Source organism: Pogona vitticeps, chromosome 7 (genome assembly GCF_051106095.1).
Source record: "Pogona vitticeps strain Pit_001003342236 chromosome 7, PviZW2.1, whole genome shotgun sequence".
Classification (NCBI taxonomy): Eukaryota; Metazoa; Chordata; class Lepidosauria; order Squamata; family Agamidae; genus Pogona; species Pogona vitticeps.
In genome coordinates this window covers 22,546,144-22,567,952 of record NC_135789.1, presented here as the reverse complement: position 1 = coordinate 22,567,952, position 21,809 = coordinate 22,546,144, and the positions used below count along the sequence as shown (strand labels likewise).

General features: G+C 41.4%; 1 protein-coding gene across 9 annotated transcripts in view; it reads left to right on the top strand.

Moving 5' to 3' along the window:
• Positions 1 to 21,809, top strand: part of CUX1 (cut like homeobox 1) — a 328,228-nt gene that overhangs the window by 50,544 nt on the left and 255,875 nt on the right. The window lies entirely within an intron of this gene.

The following is a 21,809-nucleotide window of genomic DNA, read 5'->3' as shown; positions in this document are numbered from 1 at the left end:
CTCAGATGTTGGCCATGTTGTGGTTGTGGTGGCAAAACATGACAGAAGACAGATATAGGAGTCATATAGTGTAGTATAACCTTTCCTTCAAACCAGTGGGCATGTGTGACTGGAGAAAAGGCAGGGAACAACACATGACCTGTTTCATTTCAAAACACTCATTTTCATGGCTATGGCTGGTTTCTTCTATCAGAGCTGGAAATGTTGATATTTGCACATAAAAAAACCCTCTAAAATATCTGATTCAGGAGCTGCTGCAGATTTGGGACATGGTGAATAGTGGGGTTTGTACTTAGCAGGGCCTTGCAGTACAGTGGTGCCTCGCATAGCGATCACTCCGTTGAGCGACAAAATCGCTTAGCGACGGAGTTTTGCGATCGCAAAAGCGATCGCTTTACGATGGCCCCTATGGGGTTTTTTGCTTTGCGATGATCGCGGAGAAGTGATCATGGCAAAGCGACCCTTTTTAAATAGCTGATCGGTGGTTTCAAAATGGCCGCCGGGAAAACAAAATGGCCGCCTGCTGGTTTTCCTCGCTTAAGAGGCAGCAAAAATGGCGGCGCTATGGAGGATTTTCGCTTAAAGGTGAGGTTTTAAGCCCATAGGAACACATTAATTGTGTTTTAATGCTTTTCTATGGGCTTTTTAATTTTGCTTAGCGATGTTTTTGCTTAGCAATGTTTTTTCCGGAACCGATTAATGTCGCTAAGCGAGGCACCACTGTATATGGCTGGCCCTGCTAGCCTAACCAGAAATATTGTAGTCATCAGCTTGTTTGGTCCCTAGGCTAGTCTCCCTGTCTGTTGTTGATAGAATGACAGAAGAGGGAGCATGTGATGTGGCTGAGTGATGCTGGCCAAAGTGCTTACAACTACAGTGGTGCCCCGCAAGATGGGCGCTCTGTTTAACGACGAACCCGCTTAACGTTGATGCTTTTGCGATCGCAAAAGCGATCGCAAAACGATGTTCCCTATGGGGGAATTTCGCTTTGCGATGATTGGTTCCCTGCTTCGGGAACTGATTCTTGCAAAGTGATGATTTTTAACAGCTGATTGGCAGTTTCAAAATGGCCACCGGATAAACAAAATGGCTGCCTGCTGTTTTCTGGGACGGATTCCTCGCTGCACAGGCAGCAAAAATGGCCGCGCTATGGAGGATCTTCGCTGGACGGTGAGTTTCAAGCCCCTAGGAACGCATTAATCGGGTTTTAATGGGTTTCTGTGGGCTTTTAAAAATCGCTTTATGACGTTTTCGTTCTACAGCGATTTTGCTGGAATGAATTAATGTCGTAATGCGAGGCACTGCTGTACAGTGGTGCCTCGCTAGACAGTTATCCCGCATGACAGTTTTTTCGCTAGACATTGACTTTTTGTGATCGCTATAGTGATTCGCAAAACAGTGATTCCTATGGGGGAATTTTGCTGGACAATATTTGGTCCCTGCTTCGCAAACCGCTTTTTGCTAGACGACGATTTTGACAGCTCCCTCCGCGCTCGCAAAACAGGTGTTTTCGGGACCTAAGCTTTGCAAGACAGTTATTTAAACAGCTGATCAGCGGTTCGCAAAGCGGCTTTCCTATGGCCGATCTTCGCTAGACAACAACGATTCTTCCCCATTGGAACATATTAAACAGGTTTCAATCCATTCCAATGGGGAAATGCTTTTTGCTAGACAATGGTTTCGCTTAACAGCGATTTCAGTGGAACAGATTATCATCGTCTAGCAAGGCACCACTGTAGTTTCATCCAATCCTGCCTTCCTTTTCTGCTGAAAAGGCTATGGGAGGGATAGAGCAGAGCATGCTGGGTTGGATAAATCTGATACAGTAAGAAGTTTCTCGAAGACCCATGACCAGCATTGCCCAGCATTACCCAATATTTTATGTTGGGAAGAGGGAAGGGAAAGTTGAGTGTCCTGGATGGTTGGTTTCCTCAGGCAACCCTCGAGCAGGAGGAAGAGGTGTATGCATCCCAGTTTGGCCCTGTGTGGCTGGCTCCTTGTTCTCTTGCCAGGGTAGAGCAGCGTGGTTGCTGTGCCAGGCAGATGTGTCAAAGGCTGTCACTTAGTGTAGGAATAAATGGATGAAGCCTCACCCATCCCACTATGTCTTTGTTGTTTCCATACATGTGAACACAGAATAAGGAAGCAATTCACCAAGGATTTAGTTTTGTACAGTTCTGTTGAAATTGTTTTCAATGCACTATAGCACTGTGAGTGATCAGTGAATCACCTCTGAAAGAATTACTGCTGGGGGAGGGGGGACCCTTGCATATCAGTTGTACTCAGTGAATCAGTCAGTGAATTACTTACTGCCTGGGTTCATCGGGACAAGCCAGTTCCTATATATTCCTAAATATTTCCTGGTTCCTAGTTGAACTGGATTATGATGCAGAGATGCAGCTGATAGGCAGAGGTTTGTCCCCTGTTCCCCACCCAGTGTCTTAAATTCTGATGGTATGTGGAGAGCAAAAACTTCTCTCTTTAATTTAATGAGGTTGCATAAAGAGAGTGGGCCAAGTTTTGAGACAGTTCAAGGTTGGAGAGGAGAGAACACTTCTTAGGTACATGTATGTGCTTGCATAAGTAACAACAGTAACAAAAATTAGGAGGAGAACCAGGGTGTTGGGAGCTCTTCTGGAAAAGGAAGTGTAAAGTTAAGTTGCCCAAGTTTTTTTTCCTGTCTCTTTAGCTAACCATAATTAAAAAATGCCTGGATGATCTTAATAACACATGATTCAACTGACGAGCACTAATTGCTCTATATCGGGCCAAGAGAAGATGAATGTTGTCAAGAAAACCACAAGTCAGACAAGCTGATTCTCTTTTAGTCTGACACCATGTTCCCATGTACGAACCAGTTTTTTCTGGAGCTTTTCCAGCATCAAAAGCAAATCCTTGGCTTCTCATCTTTTTTTTTCATCCCCGCCTCTCTCTCTGACTGCTGGCAGGTTCCTGTCTTTTGCAGTGAGCCATTTTCATTGCTACTGCTGGCCTGCTAATTTACATGCTTTTGTAAAAACAAAAATATCAGCAGGTTTAACACCCATCTTTCTTTTAAAATTCATTCTGCAGACAAGGAAGAAAGAAGTGCAGGCATACAAATGGTGTTGTGTTTAGGTATGGATATTTTGTCTATACAGGAACTTCATTTATGGTGGCTTAAGATGTTGATCCTACTACAAACTCTGAGTCAGATTAGACAAGGCATTTTGTGAGTGTGGTTCATCTTTTTGGATCTGTACAGCTTCCTGCAGCACTATGTTCATAAAAAATTGAAGTGCGATTTCAAAATATGCAGAAACCAGCTGATTTTCTGCATAGCCTCAGACTCTCAGTGATAAAATCTGACTTGTTCTCAGCTCTGGAATTTTATACAAATATTTTAGACTGGGCTTGTAAGTTAGAATTTACAGGTAAGGACAGAACAATGACTATGTTCTAACTGGTGTTCATAAATGGAGATATATTTTAGTAATGTTCCTGCAGCCTCAGCTGCACACATAAGATCTTCATTGGCACCAGCACTAGCTAAATCAAAATGTGAAATCCATTTCAAGTGGTGGCTTTGCATATTGTTTTGATTTGTGATCTAAGGATGGCAGTGTTTTTCTCCATCGGGTTTTCCATTGCTGCCATTGTTCAAGTTTTAACTGTATTCAATCACAGAGGACACATGCTTAAATTTGGTGAAAAGGGATAGGCTGTGTGAGATGAAAGTTACATTCTAAGGTGATTTTTGTTTTTTGTAGCCATGCTTATCAAGGAGGAAATAGAAGATGTCAGTAAGAGGTGCTTGTCAAAGAGATGGAGAAGCAGTGCTAGGGTTTGAGAGTGGGAGGTGGGTGAGGGAGACATACCTTATGGGAAATAGGGCAAGGCATACAAAGATATTTTTTTTTAATTTGAGAAGTTGCCACTTCCTACAGGTCAAAACATAGGATTTTGGAGCTCTGCCATACCTACCAAGAGAATCCAGTTAAACCTACAAAAAAGGAGGATCTTTAGTGCCATCTAGGGTAACATTTGCACTCTTGGTTTTCCACAAATTCAAATGCTACTTACTCATTCAAACTCAAGATATGCATCTCAGGATTTAGCTGGAAAACTTTAATTATGAAGTGCAAAAGAAACAGAGGAGCAAGAAGCGAGGGCTAAACGAGAGGCTGCATCATGGCATAACAGGATTCTCTTTCCACAGTGTCTTTAAACCAGACAGAATTATAATTCAAAATGAGCAGGGCGGGTCTCATCATCAGTAAAATCTTCCCTTCCCTTTTATAAATGTAATCACACCAAGATGGCCCATCTTGTGAAGAAAAGCAACAATGGCCATGTTGGCACAGTTTTAAAAAAATCAAAATTCCATAGTACTGTTATACCTTTATTAGGCCAACCAGAAAGGCACAGAGTGTACAGAAGCACAAACACAGAACACATGGCACATGGGTACACACACACACACACACACACACAGAGAGAGAGAGAGAGAGAGAGAGAGAGAGAGCAAGTTTTCGAGAGAAGACTCTCTTCATGAGGCAAGATGTGAAAAGTAAGCAAGAGGAAAGGGGGAAATGGTTGGGGGGAGGGGGAGGGGAAGTTTGTGTTGTTGTTAAGTCCTTGATGTCTGCATGCTGGGACAGATCCCTGCAGTGAATTCCATCATTTAAACTAACTCCAGCATGGACAGTGTAAAGACTGCCTGGTGAGTCTCTTTTCCACTGATCAAGGAGCCTGTGTGCCCAGACAAGAAGGGTGCAGTTTTTGAGTTCACTGTGCAGACATATATTGTCTAAGATGGAAGGGCAAAATGTTCTAACCTCCCAGCAGTAAGTCAGTCTGTGAGCTAGCCTGAGTGGAATCTAATACTATTGTAACATCTGATGATACCCATCTCTTTTTCAGCAGCCTCCTTCCTGCTTTATTTTCTGTAATAACATCAAGGACTTAAAGATCCAGACCCCCAACTATTTTTTATTTTTCTCCCATCTTGCTTACATTTTACATCTTGCCTGATGAGCATTTTCTTGAACACTTGCCAAGCTTTTTGTACTTCTACACCGTGCCACGAAGGTACTTCCCAAGCATTGGCTTTGTGGATTTCAAAATATATTCCTCATCTATTGTACTGCCTTGTGTCTCTCCACTCCATTTTAAAGGCCAGGACGGGGGAGTATACAGTATATAGATGTACTGTTATTCACAGCTCTTTGAATGCACTGTGCTTGTAGCACATATTTGCTTTGGGTATGAATTTATGAATATAGTAGATACTTTTATCTTATGGGATAAATAAAGAACAGATATTTTTATTTTATGGAATTATTATTTTATGTATTTATTTTTAAAAATTGATATATCACCCATCTAGCTGAGGGCTAATATAGGTGGTTTACTACATGAGACAAAGCAAAGCAACGAAGCAATAAAACAACCTTACTAGTATAAAAATAAGGACAACATATTAAAACAGTAAAACACCACAACATTTAGACTTTTTAACATATAAGCATTTAAAATGGCGGTTTAAGATTCTTGTATCACTTTGAAGGACTGGGAGTCATGCCTTGTCTGTAGGGTGGTTAGATTTAGTGTGAACGGATCTGCTGCATTCTGGGTTAGTAGTCCGATTTGTGAAGGACAATGGTGTATTGAGTTTCTGGCTTTAGACAGGCTAATTTCTTATTAACTTTTTCTTTCTTGAAAGTTTATGCTCTCTCTCTCTCTCTCTCTCTCTCTCTCTCTCTCTCTCTCTCTCTCTGTGTGTGTGTGTGTGTGTGTGTGTTTGTGTGTGTGTGTGGTTTATAGAACTTGACACTTTATGGAACCAGTTTCTATCTTCTGAGGCAGTTTGGTTCAAAATAATATGTAATTTTCCTCATATTCTCCCTTTATCTTTGATCATTTCTGAGGATGACACTAAAATTATTACAGTTACTTAAATATTTATTTTGGGTTTTTAAAAGAAAGTATACCTGTCCCATTCAAAGTGGGTGGTGGTACTCTTAAATAGTGCTCAGGTAGGTTAACTTATGATAGAGTTACGCTGGGAGGAAATGTACAGTTTTCTGTTGGTCCCTCCTCCTCAATGAAACCACTTTGTTCTTTCTGTGATGAAAGATGATCAAGGTCTCTGTTTTGGAAAATCTTTGTGCTTACATGCTTCATGAGGGTGAACAAATCTAATGTCTTTTCCTCTTAGCTTCAAAACTCTGGGATTTGAGAAGGTGATCTGAGTACTTTCTGCCCCTCCACAAAACTACAGTTCCTAGGATTCTTTCTGGGAAAACTTGTTAGTGAAATTAGTATAAAAACCATTTTTGGTTGTTTGTTTGTTTTATGTTACATGCATGTCTTTCAGCTGATTGGGAGTTTTGTATTTGAGAGCAGTGATGCTTCTCAGCTTCAATTTGCCCTCATCATTCCTAATGCATACATCCACATAGATTTTAATCAGTCTTAAGTACCACTTACTCCCTCTCCTCCTCAGACTAGTTAAAATGTTTCTTGGCACTGTGCTAATTTGTACCCTTAGTGTTTGAGTAATTAATGCCCGTAATAATAGCTTCTGAGGACAAAGTGAGGACAAAGCTTGGTATTTCCACATAAAATAAAGATATTGAACCTATTCTTGCTCTTATTTTTTGTCTGTGAAGCAGAGATCATATCACTTATGAATAAGCACTGGGCCACCTTTGATTCTGCCCCCCCCCCCCGTCTTTTGCTCTTAAGGGAAGTGCAAAAGCTTCTCTCCTAGTTACCATGTTTCCTCGAAAATAAGATAGGGTCTTATATTAATTTTTGCTCCAAAAACACATTAGGGCTTATTTTCAGGGGATGTTTTATTTTACAATCATGTCATCTTCTTCCGGTTACTGCACAAGGGTGGAGGGCGGGGTTTCACTTAACTGGGGCTTATTTTTGGGGTAGGGCTTATATTACAAGCATCCTGAAAAATCATACTAGGACATATTTTCAGGGAAACAGGGTAGTGACAGATCATAGTTTGTCGTTACTTTCAGTGAGACTAACTGGGGTAAAATACAGTTTACCAGAATAATGTCTCATGTAGTGTTGGCTATTTTTTTTCTAGAAGAAAAGTTTTGCTAGCTTAAAATGCAGAGAGTTGTGGAGAAGAATCTATGGTATAAAATAGTTTATTGTTGCGCCTGTCCGTGGAGTTAGAGAAATGAAACCTGTATCACTTTTTAAAGGTACACTGAATACTTTCCTTAATTTGTGTACTAGCATAGATTAAATGGTAAATCCATAGTTGAACTCTGCAGTGGTGAAGCTGTAGCAGTGGTTAAGGGAGCCAAATCACAGGTGAGAAGAGAGCAGCTCAGTCTGAATTTAACCAGGATGTTGATACCTTCGGTTTGGATTGGAATTGGCAGTTGTGAAGATTGGTAGGGTTATGGAAATGAGACATGGGTACTAAAAGTGCATCTTGGATAGATAATTTCTATGCAGATAATTTGCCGTAAAAATTTGTATCACAGTCCTTAAAAACTGCCAGAGTTTATTCTGTCTAGGGAAAAGTGATTTATGTGGTATTAAAACACTTTTACATTCCAATCCTTTAGATTTAATGTTTATTGCCTATAAAAATGAAATCTTCCTGTGGATACTCAAACGTTTTGGTGGTATCTGAAATATATCTTCAGCTTAGAAACTGAAATGGGCTGGAGAAATCTGTAAATAAATGTTACCTTGTGTCATCTTCTGTCCGAAACAATCCTAATTGGAATCTCAAGCCATTCTGCGTCATAGGGGTATGGCTGATTATGTACGGTACATGTATGTGTCTTTGTGTGAAGGAGAGAGTGCGAGAGAGTAACGGGGACTAGATATGATATGGAATTACTTGAAATGTATCTAATGAGTATGGTATCCATTGTGGTATGCAAGCTTGAAGTCCTTGCTTTCAAGAAGGTATTAACTACCCTGTTTCCCATGAAAATAAGCCCTAACCTGAAAATAAGCCATAGTATGATTTTTCAGGATGCTTATAATATAGGCCCCAAAAATAGGCCCTAGTTGTGAAAGCTTGCCCTCCATCACTGTGCAGCAATGAGAAGATGACATGACTGTATTTGACTAAACATAGATTGTTGTACATGAAAAAAAACACCATTCCCTGAAAATAAACCCAACTGGTTCTTTTGGAGCAAAAATTAATATAAGAACCTGTCTTATTTTGGGGGAAACATGGTAATCAGGAAAAATTGGCTCTATTCACCTTTTCTGCAGTATCTTTTACAATTGTGCAAAATTGTTGTAAATATGAATATTTGTTAGTGTAATCAGTTATCACAGTGACCTTTCTGTGTCCTTTGAGCACAAGGTACTGAATTGGAAAACCCTAAAGAGGCACACTGGGTTTAAAGATTTTGCTTCCTGCCTCTAGTGTGATCCCGGTAGGTTATGGGGTGGTTGTAGTCTTCCAAATGCTGTTGAACTGTAACACCCATCATTCCTCTCTGTTAGTTGTGTTGGCAGTTGTTGTTTAGTTGTTAAGTCATGTCCGACTCTTCGTGACTCCATGGACCAGAGCACGCCAGGCCCTCCTGTCTTCCACTGCCTCCCGGAGTTGGGTCAAATTCATGTTGGTCACTTGAATGACACTGTCCAACCATCTCGTCCTCTGTCGTCCCCTTCTCCTCTTGCCTTCACACTTTCCCAAGATCAAGGTCTTTTCCAGGGAGTCTTCTCTTCTCATGAGATGGCCTCAGCTTCAGGATCTGTCCTTCCAGTGAGCACTCAGGGTTGATTTCTTTCAAAATGGTTAGGTTTGTTCTCTTTGAAGTCCAGGGGACTCTCAAGAGCCTCCTCCAGCACCACAACTCAAAAGAGTAAATTCTTTGGTGGTCAGCATTCTTTATGGTTCAGCTCTCACTTCCATATATTGCTACTGGAAAAACCATAGGTTTGACTACGCGGACCTTTGTCGGCCGATGTCTCTGCTTTTTAAGATGCTGTCTAAGTTTGTCATTGCTTTCCTCCCAAGACGCAGGCATCTTTTAATTTTGCGGCTGCTGTCACCATGTGCAGTTATCATAGAGCCCAAGAAAGTAAAAATTGTCATTGCCTCCATATCTTCCCCTTCTATTTGCCAGGAGGTGATGGGACCATTGGCCATGATCTAATTTTTTTTATGTTGAGCTTCAGACCATTTTTTGCGCTGTCCTCTTTCACCCTCATTACAAGGTTCCGTAATTCTTCCTCACTTTCTGCCTTCAGAGTGGTATCACAACTGCATATTGGAGGTTGTTGATATTTCTTCTGGCAGTCTTTATTCCGGTTTGGGATTTATTCAGTCCTGCCTTTCGCATGATGTATTCTGCATATAAGTTAAATAAGCAGGGGGACAATGTACAGCCTTGTCGTACTCCTTTCCCAATTTTGAACCAATCAGTTGTTCCGTATGCAGTTCTAACTGTTGCTTACTGTCCTACATATAGATGTAGGCAGGGGTGATAAGAATTGCAGTTCTGTAACATTTCCCTGTCCCTAGAGTGCTACAGTACTGAATAAGCATTATAGCACTCCTTGGTCATCTCCCATAGTGTGAACTTAATAGGAGCCCTTGGGCATGAAGTTGACTTTCATCTGCATAAATCACTTAAATCCCATTTCTTGGTAGTCATGGTACTGGTGCTTTCATATTGTATGGTGGTTTTTAATCACCATATAGTTAAAGTAAATGATAGGTTTCCATTTAATTTCCTCATAAAAACTAATGGTGGTGACTGTGCTTTTTTCCTGTTTTGGCAACTTCTGTTATGGCTGCTGTTCATAGGTGCCACCATTCTATTAATCTGCTAGCTTTTGAAAGCTTAAAGTCTCTAACCAGGGTCTTCTATACAACTTTACAGTAGCAATTTCAGAGTAAAAACTATTATTTTCTGACATACTATACACTCTTGGATAGGTACATTTTGGTGAAACATATCTGATCCTGGAATGTGTTTTGTAGAAGAGAACTCTGACCATTAATTAACCAACTGTAGTCTGCAGGACTTGCTACTTTTAAGAGAGAGGCTTAAATGGCCATTCCCTTTCCTCCTCCTAAATAAGTAGGCATGGGAAAAATGTTTTAGAATTGTTTAGTGAGCCCAAGGTGATTTGCTGCTGTTGACTGTCAGCTTTGGTTATATGGTAGTTTTTTAAAAATGGGGTGGGGGCCTCCACCTTCTTTCCCCTTCATTGATGCCTGTGCTTCAGAAAACAAGGAAATACCCAAAAGAGTTAAAAGCAACAAGTTCTATTTTGAATTCTGCCGCACCCCCAAGAAAGGCAATTTTGAATTTTACCTGCACCCTCAAACAAGGCAGTTGAAACTACAGATCAACTCCTATCCTCCTTAGCACTTGGTTCACCATTATTATAACTTAACACCCACCCCAAATAAACACTATAGCAGAATTCTACTAGCCAACCCATTCTCTCTATATAGTATTTCATTAGTGTTATGGATAAGTAGTATTAAAACAAAGGTTTTGTTGGAGTCAGTACCTGCTTTGCATGGTGCCAGGATGTGGTAAGCTTCTCATTGTCTCTGTGGATAGATAGTGCTTGCTGCCTTGAAAGAAGTGATAGTGCACCTTTCCCTGAAGAATATCTCCCAGGACCCTGATGTATGCAAGAACTAATGCCCTATAGTTAATACTCCCTTTTTGTGCAAGGTGCTTGACCATGTGGTGACTGGGCAGCTTCAGTTGCACTACCAGTTACAACTATTCCTGGACAGGAACAACCTGGCTACAGTACTTTGTGCACTGGTATCCCCCCTGCCCCCAGTTATATTACTATAATGCTGTTTATGTAGAATTTCCTTGAAGATGACACCGATTCTGCAGTGAGTAGAATGTGGCAGCTAGATTGCTAACAGGAGCACTTTTCCGAGCCCATATGATACCAGTTCTGAAACAGTTAACACTGGCTGCCAATAGGCTTCCAATCCAAGTTATACAGGTGTTGATGGTAAAGTCCCAAATGCTTTGGGACCTAGATACTGGAGGGTATGCCCCTGCCTTTACATTCAGATCTGCTGGGGAGGGGGCACCTCTGTCTTCTGCCATGGAGAATGATACACTATGTGAAGACACGGGGGTGGGGGGAAGGACTTTCTTGGCTGTCACATCTCATTTATGGAATACTCTCCCCTTGGAGGCTTGACTGGTGCTGACACTAACCTCATTTTGGCACCAGCTGCATGGTTATTCTCCAAAGCAGAATAATCCTTTGAGGATTAAAGATCATGGCTTTAATAGGCTGTTGAGGCTTCTGTATTGTTGTTCCTCTTAAATGTATTGTGTAGTTTTTAATGTTTTCAACATTTCTAAGTTGTTTTAAAACATGGAGCTGTTTTTCAACTTGAGACCTTGGGATATAGAGGACAATATAATTGTTTTGAACGAACGAATAAAGCACACATTCAAGGAAGATGTTACCTGTTTCATCTCTGTTCTATTAATCATCCTGACCAGGCCTTCTCTCAGACGAACTGACAAATAAAATTCCTTTGGGTGCAGATGTGAAGGGTTGTCCTAGCTTTCTGGCTTGAACTGGAATACTTCAAACTACAGTCTGCTGCTGGAAGCTAAAAGTAATGTGAGCACTCTTCAGTGGAGTTTCCCCCCCCCTTTCCTTTCCTTTTTAAAGTTACAATCCTATAAAATAAAGACCTGACTTAATGGTGGCCATGCAGAGCTGTTCACATAACTTTTAACCCTGGAACGTAGAAGCATGTGTGAGTCTTTTATGGCAATCTGGCCCTTGGGAGCTGCAACTTTTTCTAAGAATGTGACCTTGCAGTACACCGAGGAGAGGCAGTTAAGAAAGAGCCCTTTTCTGAGAGACCCCAGAATGCCTGTTGCAGTTCAGTCCTCTACATGTGGTCGGTGGCTGCATCTGGTAGGAGGAATTATTCCACCAGGGAGGAGGGAGAATGAAGTCATCTGTTCCATCAGCTTGTAAAACTGAACTAATTAGTAGACAATCAGCATTGATTGAGACAGCTGCATGCTCTGGGGAGCGATTGAGAAAAGTGTTGTTTATTGCTCTGGGGGCTTTGTACCATTGGAGTCACCTGGGTGGGGGCTGCACAGGGTCTGTTGTGGCTAACTCAGTTGTTGGCTGTAGTTAGCAGACCTCTGGCCAATGTGAGGGTTTACTGCCACACATTTGCCCTTTGTTGCATTTGGTATGGGCACTTCTGTGTCAGTAGTGCTGGATCTAGAACAAGATAATGTTTGTCCAAATGCCTCTCACAGGTTCCCTTCTAGATGAACATAAATAGGAGTGTAAATGGGTGCTGGAATATCCCCCTCCCTGGAGCTAAGAAGTCGGTGTGGATCACTGTGCAGGATGGATTAATCAGTTCAACCTGTCTGGGCTCTGCTGTTTGTCAGGAGCACATCCGTAATCTCTGGGTTTGCTCCTTTGATAGATAAACTTGCTTCATGGTAACTTATCTTCAGCTTCAACAATTTTTTAAATAAGTCACAGATATAACCTGTTTTTTAAATGATGAGTGTATTTAAGATACCTGTGACAAAAGTATTGACACAAAAGGCTTTTCTCAGCTGATGTTAGGACCAGCTGGTATACAAAGCCACCAAAAAAAAAAAAAGAGCCTGGTAAGAGGCAAGGGTCCCATTTTTCCCTTCTAGCCTTTCTCTGTGGCCTGAGAAAGCCACTTGCCTGCAATCTGCCTGTCAACATAGGCTATTAGCCCCTAGTCCGCCAGCATGCAAATGGAATTTTACCCACTAAGCTGGTGCATGAGTGACGGATCTCCCTTCTGCCCTGTTGCTTGCATTTCTTAACAGGTAGTGAAGGAAGAAATTTCACTTCCTCTGTAGCTGTCAGCGAGCCAAGGAAGCTGGCAGGAGAAGGATAGAGCAGTCTGTTTCTTCCTTGTCAGCCTGCTTACTCCTGCGTGGAATTGCTGATCTGGAGGGGAAAATACCAGGCTGCAGTGTGCCGCCAACATGGTGTAGTGGTTAAGGGTCGAGACTAGAAGTGGGCAGGCTACGGTAATATTACCACTTGGTTGTGAAACACAGTGAGTGGCATTGGGTTAACTCCACTTTCTTACCTTAATTTACTCCATATGCTGGTTGTGAAGATAAAATGTATGGTGTGAGGGAAGAAGGGTTGTGTTTCCTTTCTTGAGCTCCTTGGAGGAAAGATCAGATGTAAATGTGATAAATAAGAAAGTAAGTTTACATCCCGTTGAGAGCCCCATACATTCTGGACAAAGGGACAGTGTGTGAATGTTAATCTAACAGGTAGCTATGTTAGTCTGGTATAGCAAAAAAAGAAACCAGGGGTTATATAGTGCCTGTAAGACTAGCTAGTTCTCCCTGCCCCGTTTTTAAATTTTATAAAAATACTCCTCCCAGAGATACAGCCACTCCAATCATCAGAACTTGGAGATATGAAAACTTAATTGAAAAATAAAAACTGGTTAATTTTATAGATGCTACACGACTTCTAGTTACTTATATGTGCAGGACTAGCTGGATAACTCAGTGAATTTGACATCTGGCTTCAGAGTCAGAGGTTGGGAGTTCGAATCCCCCTAGAAAACCCTGGAAACGTTTGCCATAAATCAGGATACACTTTGGTTGCATGCTGCTGTTGTTGTTATTATTGTTGTTATTATTATGTTTGCAAAACCGTTGACTGTTTTGAAGTGCTCTACTCCCCTGGCCACAAGCCCAAGTCAAAGTTAGAGGTGGATATGGCAGCTCTTCAGGCTCCAGAATATCAGAGTGAGCAAGCCAAGGAAGTAAGGTTGCAAAAGAATAATGGATGGCTCAGTCACTTGTTTTGTATTAATGCTTTTGTAGAAAATACCAGATTAAGCATATTGTTAAATCATGGGGTGCATTTGTTACACTGTTAAAGAAATGCTTTGTGGATACAATATTATTGATGAAAATGTCAGGTAGTTGCTTACAGTAAATTTTATGTTTATCATTAGGCTTAACAAAGCTGTTTGGTAACTTGCTGTCATACTAGCTCTTCCTGAAGCTTCCCCTCTGGAATTATTTACATTTGTCTTCCCATTTATTGTAGTAAATGGATCAGATTCAAAATTCTCTGATGCCCCTGCTTCCACCCTCACCTGAAATAGTAGGATCGAGCTTGGAGATGGGCTTCTGTTACTGGGCCATATAGAAACTGTGTTTAAATGTTTTCTTCCCTGGTGAATGTTTCACATATTCCACACATATGGAAATGTAGCTTGACCTCAGAAAAAACAAGCAAAGAAATCTGCTTCTTATAGGAATAGCCGGCTATATTGTTATATGCTTTGGGGGGGGGGTGTTGCCAATTTTCTGTTGTGCTTCTTGGGTCATTTTATTAATTAACTGTATTTTGAAGTGTATTGTCCTCTTAAAACATTGAACACTTTCTTAATAATTTGGCCAGTGAACAGTTTGAAAATGCATTTGAATGTATAAAATAAATACAATATACTCTGCTGCGTTTAAAGCCATTGAACAGCCACTCTCTGAGGCAACTGCTTGTTCGTACAGTTACTCTAGGCCACCTCCTTTCTTTCATTCACTCAGCGTTTCTGATTTGTTGAGTGGCTATTACTTTGGGCAGTTTTCATTTTCACCAGCTGTCTCAAGATCTCAGTTATCTCTCCAAGCCATTAGGATCATGCCGTCTCAATATAAAAGCGTGCTGTTTGGCAGTATTTCCAGACAGAGCTTAAGCATTCATAAAGCCCGTTGCAGGTAAGCCTGAATCTCTCTCATTGTTAACCCCCCAAAAAACAGGCTGACTGGTTTTGTGGGTCAGGCCAAGAGCTGCAGTACAAGATGGTAATGCTTAGTCTGTTCCTCTTTGCTGCAGCAGAAAAGGGCCATTTTGTAAACTGGAAATGAAGTTCTGATCCTCTTTCTGTTTTCTTGGCACATTTACAGTTTGTTGTTTCACTCCAATCTGTTTGTTTGCTCTTAGGCTCATATTGTCTCTGTCTTTTTTTCCACCCTTTCTTTCCACTGTGGCCTATCTCAGAAGCTGGTTTTCTTTCTGAATAATCCACCATTTGGAAAGTATATTTTGGTCTTTAGCTTTAAAACAGATTGTTTGTTAATATATTTTCAAAAGACCTTCTGCTACACTATTAACTACATAATAATAAAAATGGATTTCCATTACGTGTATGTGTGAGTGAACAGGAACACACAGGCAGGCACATGCGCACACATTTTGTCTTTTTAGGTCTGGGATGAATTTCAAGACTGGTTTGTCCAACTGTTAAGGCTGCTCTTTTTAAAGTAGATTCCGCATATGTTAAGGAATTGAAGATCAAAGTCTGTTGATATGTTGCGTTATGGCTTTCTTTGATATTTGGCACAACAGAGTACTTCATGGCATTTCGATATGTAGTTTTGCATATCTCTTAATGCAAACTCTGAATTTACTATAATAAATATACAGGCTGACTCCATGTGTGTGTGCACATGGAAACGAGTGCACCAGAAAGTAAACCCTGCCAAATCAGATGAGGCCTACTGCCCACTAACGTAGATTTGGAACCTTAGGCTAGCAGTATAGAATGAACTCAAAAATGTGGGATCCTGGGGAGTTAGCCCCAAGGCACTTTTTTATGTAGTCTCCAGCTTCTTGCTAGATATATGAACTAGCTTTCTTCTTCCTCTTAGTTTTCTGGGATCTGGAGTATTTCTGGCAGTTGAAACAAATGCTTACTATTGAAAAAAAGCAATCTTGGAGATGTGATGTGGAGTATAGTAGATCATGTACTGCGAAGGGTTTGAAACATGTTCTAATTGAAAATGAGAATACAGAGAGTATGTTTCCCATTGTCTGGCTTTTCTGTGGCATTTGTGAAGATCATATGCCCCAAACCCTTCATTATTGTTGACTTGTGTCCATATGTACCCCTGGGATTTGAATGGCTGGGTCCCATGTGGCACGCACTTGCTAAAGGTTGATACACAACACCTCCCCTCTTGCAGTGTACTAGTGCCAGTTGTGCTTAAGCTTTAGCCACACAACATCTCTCTTATTGAGCCTCTTGAGTGTTAAGATCATCAGTAGAGGCCTTTATCTTGGTCCCACAATTCACACAGGTGTGTTTGGTAAGGACATGGGATAGTGCCTTGTTTGTCGCTGCTCCCAAACTGTGGAACTCCCTCCCACAGGAGGCTAGGCTGCCCCCATCTTTGCTGTCCTTCTGCAAACAGACAAAGACTCTTTAGGCAGGCTTCCCCTGAGTGACTGACTGTGTGCCTGAATTAGGTATTTAAATGGATTGTTGTACCTTACTGCTTTGAATGTGTTTTTGTGTTGTTTTTTTATATATACTGTATTTGCCAGCGTACAAGATGACTTTTTGGCCTTGAAAAACATGCCTCCAAGTGGGGTGTGTGTGCCTTGTACGCCGGGTGTATGTCCAGCAAACCCTCCCTCTCTCCCAGCGAAGTCACTTACCTGGTAGTAAGACCGAGTAGAGCCCCGCTCCTAGCATGGGAACAGCCTGACTCTAGCTCCGAATAGCTGACTGTCGGGAACAGCAGGGAGGAGGTAGCCATTTTGAGATGCGACCACATGGCTGCTGCCTCTCAAAATGGCTGCCACCTCTCCAAAATGGCTGCCGCCTCTCTGCTGTTCCTTCTTCCAGCAAACCCTGGCTCTCTACGAAAAGAAACCAAAAGGAGCAAAAGAAACTCTGCTCATGATGCAGCCAAAGCAGAATCACGCATGCGGAAGAGGGAGTAGTCTTTTACAGCAAGTATATAACAAACTCTACATTCTGAGTGGGAATGTTGGGGGGGTCGTCTTACACGCCCAGTCGCCTTATACACCGGCAAATACTGTATGTATGTATGTATGTATGTATGTATGTATGTATGTATGTATGTATGTGTGTGTGTGTGTGTGTGTGTGTGTGTGCGTGCGTGCGTGCGTGCGTGCGTGCGTGCGTGCGTGCGTGTGTGTGTATGTGTGTATGTGTGTATATGTATATGTATATGTATATACATACAGTATATATAGATGCATATTCTATTTGAATAGTCCCTGTTTTTAGCTTTAAATATTGTCTTTTAATGATGTAAATTAATTGGATCCTTTTAAAAGAGAAAGATGGGGCAAATCTCTCTCTCTCTCTGGCATTTCTGAGATGTTGCAGAGGGATATAAAAGTTTAGGCATAGTTATGAATTGTAACCATAGAAAAGTGAAGTTGGAAGGGGCCTACAAGGCCATCAAGTCCAACCCCCTGCTCAACGCAGGAATATAGTCAAAGCATATCTGCCAGGTGATTGTCCAAGTTTTTTTTTTTTGAATGCCTCCAGTGCTGGAGCACTGTCCAACTCCCAAGGTAACTGGTTCCACTGTTGTACTGCTCTAACAGTTTGGAAGTTTTTCCTGATATTCAACTGAAATCTGGCTTCCTTTAACTTGAGCCCATTGTTGCATGTTCTGCACTCTGGGATGATCGAGAACAGATCTTGACCCTCCTCTGTAAGACAACCTTTCAACTATTTGAAAAGTGCTATCATATCACCCCTCTGCCTTCTTTTCTCAAGGCTAACCATGCCCAATTCATTCAGCCTTTCCTGATATGGCTTGGTTTCCAGCCCTCTGATCATCCTTGTGACCCTCCTCTGAACTTGTTCCAATTTGTTAGCATCCTTCTTGAAGTGTGGTATCCAGAACTGAACACAATACTCAAGGTGAGGCCTAACCAGTGCTGAATAGAGGGGAACTAGCACCTCATGGGATTTGGAAACTGTACTTCAATTAATGCATCCTAAAATAGCATTTGCCTTTTTTGTAGCCACATCACACTGTTGGGTTATATTTAGCTTGCAGTCTACGACAATTCCAAGATCCTTCTCGCTTGTAGTTTTTCTGAGCCAGGTATCCCCCATCTTGTAACTGTGCAATTGGTTTCTTTTTCCAAGGTGCAGGATTTTGCACTTATCCCTGTTGAATTTCATTTTGTTGCTTTCAGCCCAGTACTCCATCCTGTCAAAGTCATTTTGAATTTTGTTTCTGTCTTTTAGGGTATTAGCTCTTCTGCCCACTTTGTTATCATCTGCAAATTTGACAAGCATTCCCTGCACTCCCTCATCCAAGTCATTAATAAAAATATTGAAGAGCACCGGGCCCAGGACGGAGCCTTGGGGTACCCCACTAGTTACCTCCTCCCAGTTAGAGAAGGACCCATTAATCGTACCCTCTGAGTACAAATCTGTAGCCAATTGTGTATCCACCTGACACTTGATCTATCCAGCCCACACCTACAGTGGGGTCTTGACTTAAGAACGGCTTGAGTTAAGAACATTTTGACTTAAGAACCACTCTCATAGGAAAATATTGACTTGACTTAAGTAGATTTGAGTTAAGAACTGAAAAAAACCTACGTGGGAGGCAGGGAAAGTGCAAAAAGTGAACTTTCAGTTAACTGTTGGCCAGTGAAAAGGGTGCCTGTCTGCTTCCTCACTCCTCCCAGTGTTTAGAGAGTGGATTGGGAGACAGTCTTCGGACTGCCTGGTACTGTACTGCCTGGACTGTATTTTCCCTGCCTTCCCTGAACCTTTCTTGACCTAAGAAAAAAAGAAACAAAATATCCCCCTCTAGTGGTCGAAGGCAGAATAGCAGCTTCCCATTAGTTTCTATGGATGGAAAAGAGCAGATACGGATCAAATGGTTTTCAATGCATTCCTATGGGAAATGCAGATTTGACCTGAGAACTTTTTGACTTGAGAACTGCCTTCCAATACGGATTAAGTTCTCAAGTCAAGACCCCACTGTAGTTAGCTTGCTAATCAGATGCACTTTATCAAAAGCTTTGCTGAAGTCAAGATATACTAAGTCTTCAGCATTTCCTCTGTTTATCAGGGAGGTGACCTGATAAAAAATGAGATCAGGTTAGTTTGGCAAGATTTGTTCTTGACGAATCCATGTTGGCTTCTAGTTACTATTGTGTTGTTTTTTAGGTGCTTGCACAATGACCGCTTTACGATCTGTTACAGAACTTTGCCTTAGATAGAGGTAGCTAACTTCTTATGCATCACACCATTGCCCTGTGACTTTCCTGCTTATCTGAACATTTTTTTGTGTTTGACTCCTCATTTCGCTATCCACTTCCATGAATCCATCAAAACCTGCAGTTCATTTTTGTCCAGATATTACCCCAAAAGACCAGGAGGCCTTCTGATCTTTTGGTGTACAACTTCTGTCAATCTCACCAATGATGGGGATTAAGGGAAGGGCAAAGATTCCCTGTCGCCACTTGCAGCAACTTAGAGGGAACCACCTTGTGTCCGTTTGTTGGGATAAATTGTTGGAAGAACCTAAGAACTCTGATCAGTTACGTTTGCTTCTGCCTTGTACTTCATCACGTTATGGATTTCATTTTGAGATGCTTATAAACATACATTCTGGCAAGCTTTAGGATGAGTAACTAACTGGAGGGTTGCTCAACACTATATCCGCCGGCAGAGGAAACTACTTCGTTTAGAGTCCTTGAACATGTTGTGCTTTCAGCTGATAAAAATCTCCCCTTGGCTTCATTGGTTTGGAACCTTTTAATTTTTTTTATTACCTTTCTGCCATGGGAAACTGGCTCTGAATTTTGCAGTGGCTGGTTTTAAGTGAGCTATCATTCCAGAGTTATTGGAGAAGATGGCCCTAGCCCTGCACTTGCATCTTTCCTCACTAGTGAAATGTTTCTCTCACTTCTCCTGAACATCAGATTTATTTGCAATGAAAGGAAATCGATTAAAAGTAAAGAAAAATTTAGAGGCAAATCCTCCCCAAAGGTATATAACACAACTGTTATTGACTTCAGGAGGATGCGGAGTACTTGAATTTCGTCCTTAAACAGAATGAACAGAGTTGAAGATGTAGAATGATACAGAAATAGATCACAGTGCAGTTTGAGCTCTTGGTCCCGCGTCATTTGTGGTGCTTTAAAGGGAACCTGTTAGATGCAGAAGGTGTGTGTTTGTTGTGTGTGGGTAGGTCTTGTGAAGTGACTGTTTAATAATGACATTTCAGATCATTCTAAAGGAAGTGTGTGGCTTTGTGCTTTTATTGGACAAGTTTCGGTCTAGCCTTGTGCTTGGAGATTTCCTCTAACTCAGACAATGGAGCATATGCAGACTATCCCAGCTTCTACCTCCAGCAAACTCTTGGTTAATGGCTATCAGAGCAGATATTGTCACTGACCCTGCTTACTGTTAGACTTTAAATAAACAAAGATAGCCAGTGATGGATTAAGTGGAATGCCCTCCATGTCAGATAAAAGCTAGATGAGAAGGATTTCCTGGAAAAGTGAAGCCTTTGGCAAAATTTTCCATATTTTTCCCCCTGGGGGTTTGAGGAACATTTGAAGGACACTGAAATATTGGTTATCAAATTTACAATTTGCCTCACTGCTTTAATGGTATAAAATGCATTATAATTTAATAAAATTGTTCTATTTGCCACATTAGTGGATCTTACAGAGCATTTTTGCTCATGATCACTCATAAGTAAGACGAACAGTGACTAAAATCCTGTTGCTTAGCTCAGTTAGAGTAGGTCCACTGAATCAGTAGGAATTTGGAGAGTCAGTTCCTCCATGAGTTCCCTGGATTCAATGAGCAGAGATTAGTTGTGAATTTACCCCAGGTAATCCTGTTGGTTGAAGGGACGTGGTGCTGCGGGTTAAACTGCAGAAGCTTCTGTGCTGCAAGGTCAGAAGACCAGCAGTCGTAAGATCGAATCCACATGACGGAGTGAGCTCCCGTCACTTGTCCACGCTCCTGCCAGCCTGGCAGTTCGAAAGCATGTAAAATGCAAGTAAATAAATAGGTACCACCACAGTTGAAAGGTAACGGTGTTTGGAAGGTAATGGTGTTCTGTGTCTAGTTGCGCTGGCCATATGACCACGGAAACTGTCTACGGGCAAATGCTGGCTCTATGGTTTGGAAACGGAGATGAGCACCGCCCCCTAGAGTTGGACACAACTGGGTTAAATGTCAAGGGGAACCTTTACCTAATCCTGTTGTGTCAAGTTGGAGGTCTTTATAGTGTTATCAACAGTGGCTATCATCTTATTCTTGTATTATTTATGTTGGCCATACATATTATGAAGTCTCAAGAGGTAGTGTTGCAGATACTGTGGACCTCCAGGAAGATAAATGAATGGATTCTAGATCAAAACAAGCCTAAAATGGACAATGACTAAACTGAGTCTATTGCATTTTGGACGTATCACAGGAAGCTAAGACTCACTGGAAGAAACAATAATACTGATTGGAGATGAAGGTAGTAGGAGATGATACAGGCTTTCATCTCATTAAATGAGATGGATTTATTTGATAAGGGAACCCACAACTTTGACTATGCAAGGCCTGAACAGGATCTTAGAGTGGGTAGGATTGGCATAATTGCTAGTGACTTCATGGCATAACAAGGAGTAACTCGTGTCTCCACTAGAGTGACAAAATATTTTAGGGAGAGATGTCAAAAGATCTAGAAGATTGTTATCTTCTAACCCAGGAGGCTTTAGGGTGTGCCATTGAAGAAGATCAGGCTGAAGCTGCTTCTCAGAAAGGGACACAGCTAAGTGTGGTTCCAGCCAATTGGAAAAAGGAAATCAGTAGATACTCACAAATTACTGTACATGGACCAAGTTGCTGTATATGGGCAAGGGAAGTAAAATCAGCATTTTTAGTGAATCCTGTCTGCATTACATGAAAAATCTAAATGGTCAAAAAACACAATAGCTGTAGTGTTCAATAGTAGTTTATAAGGTGAAAA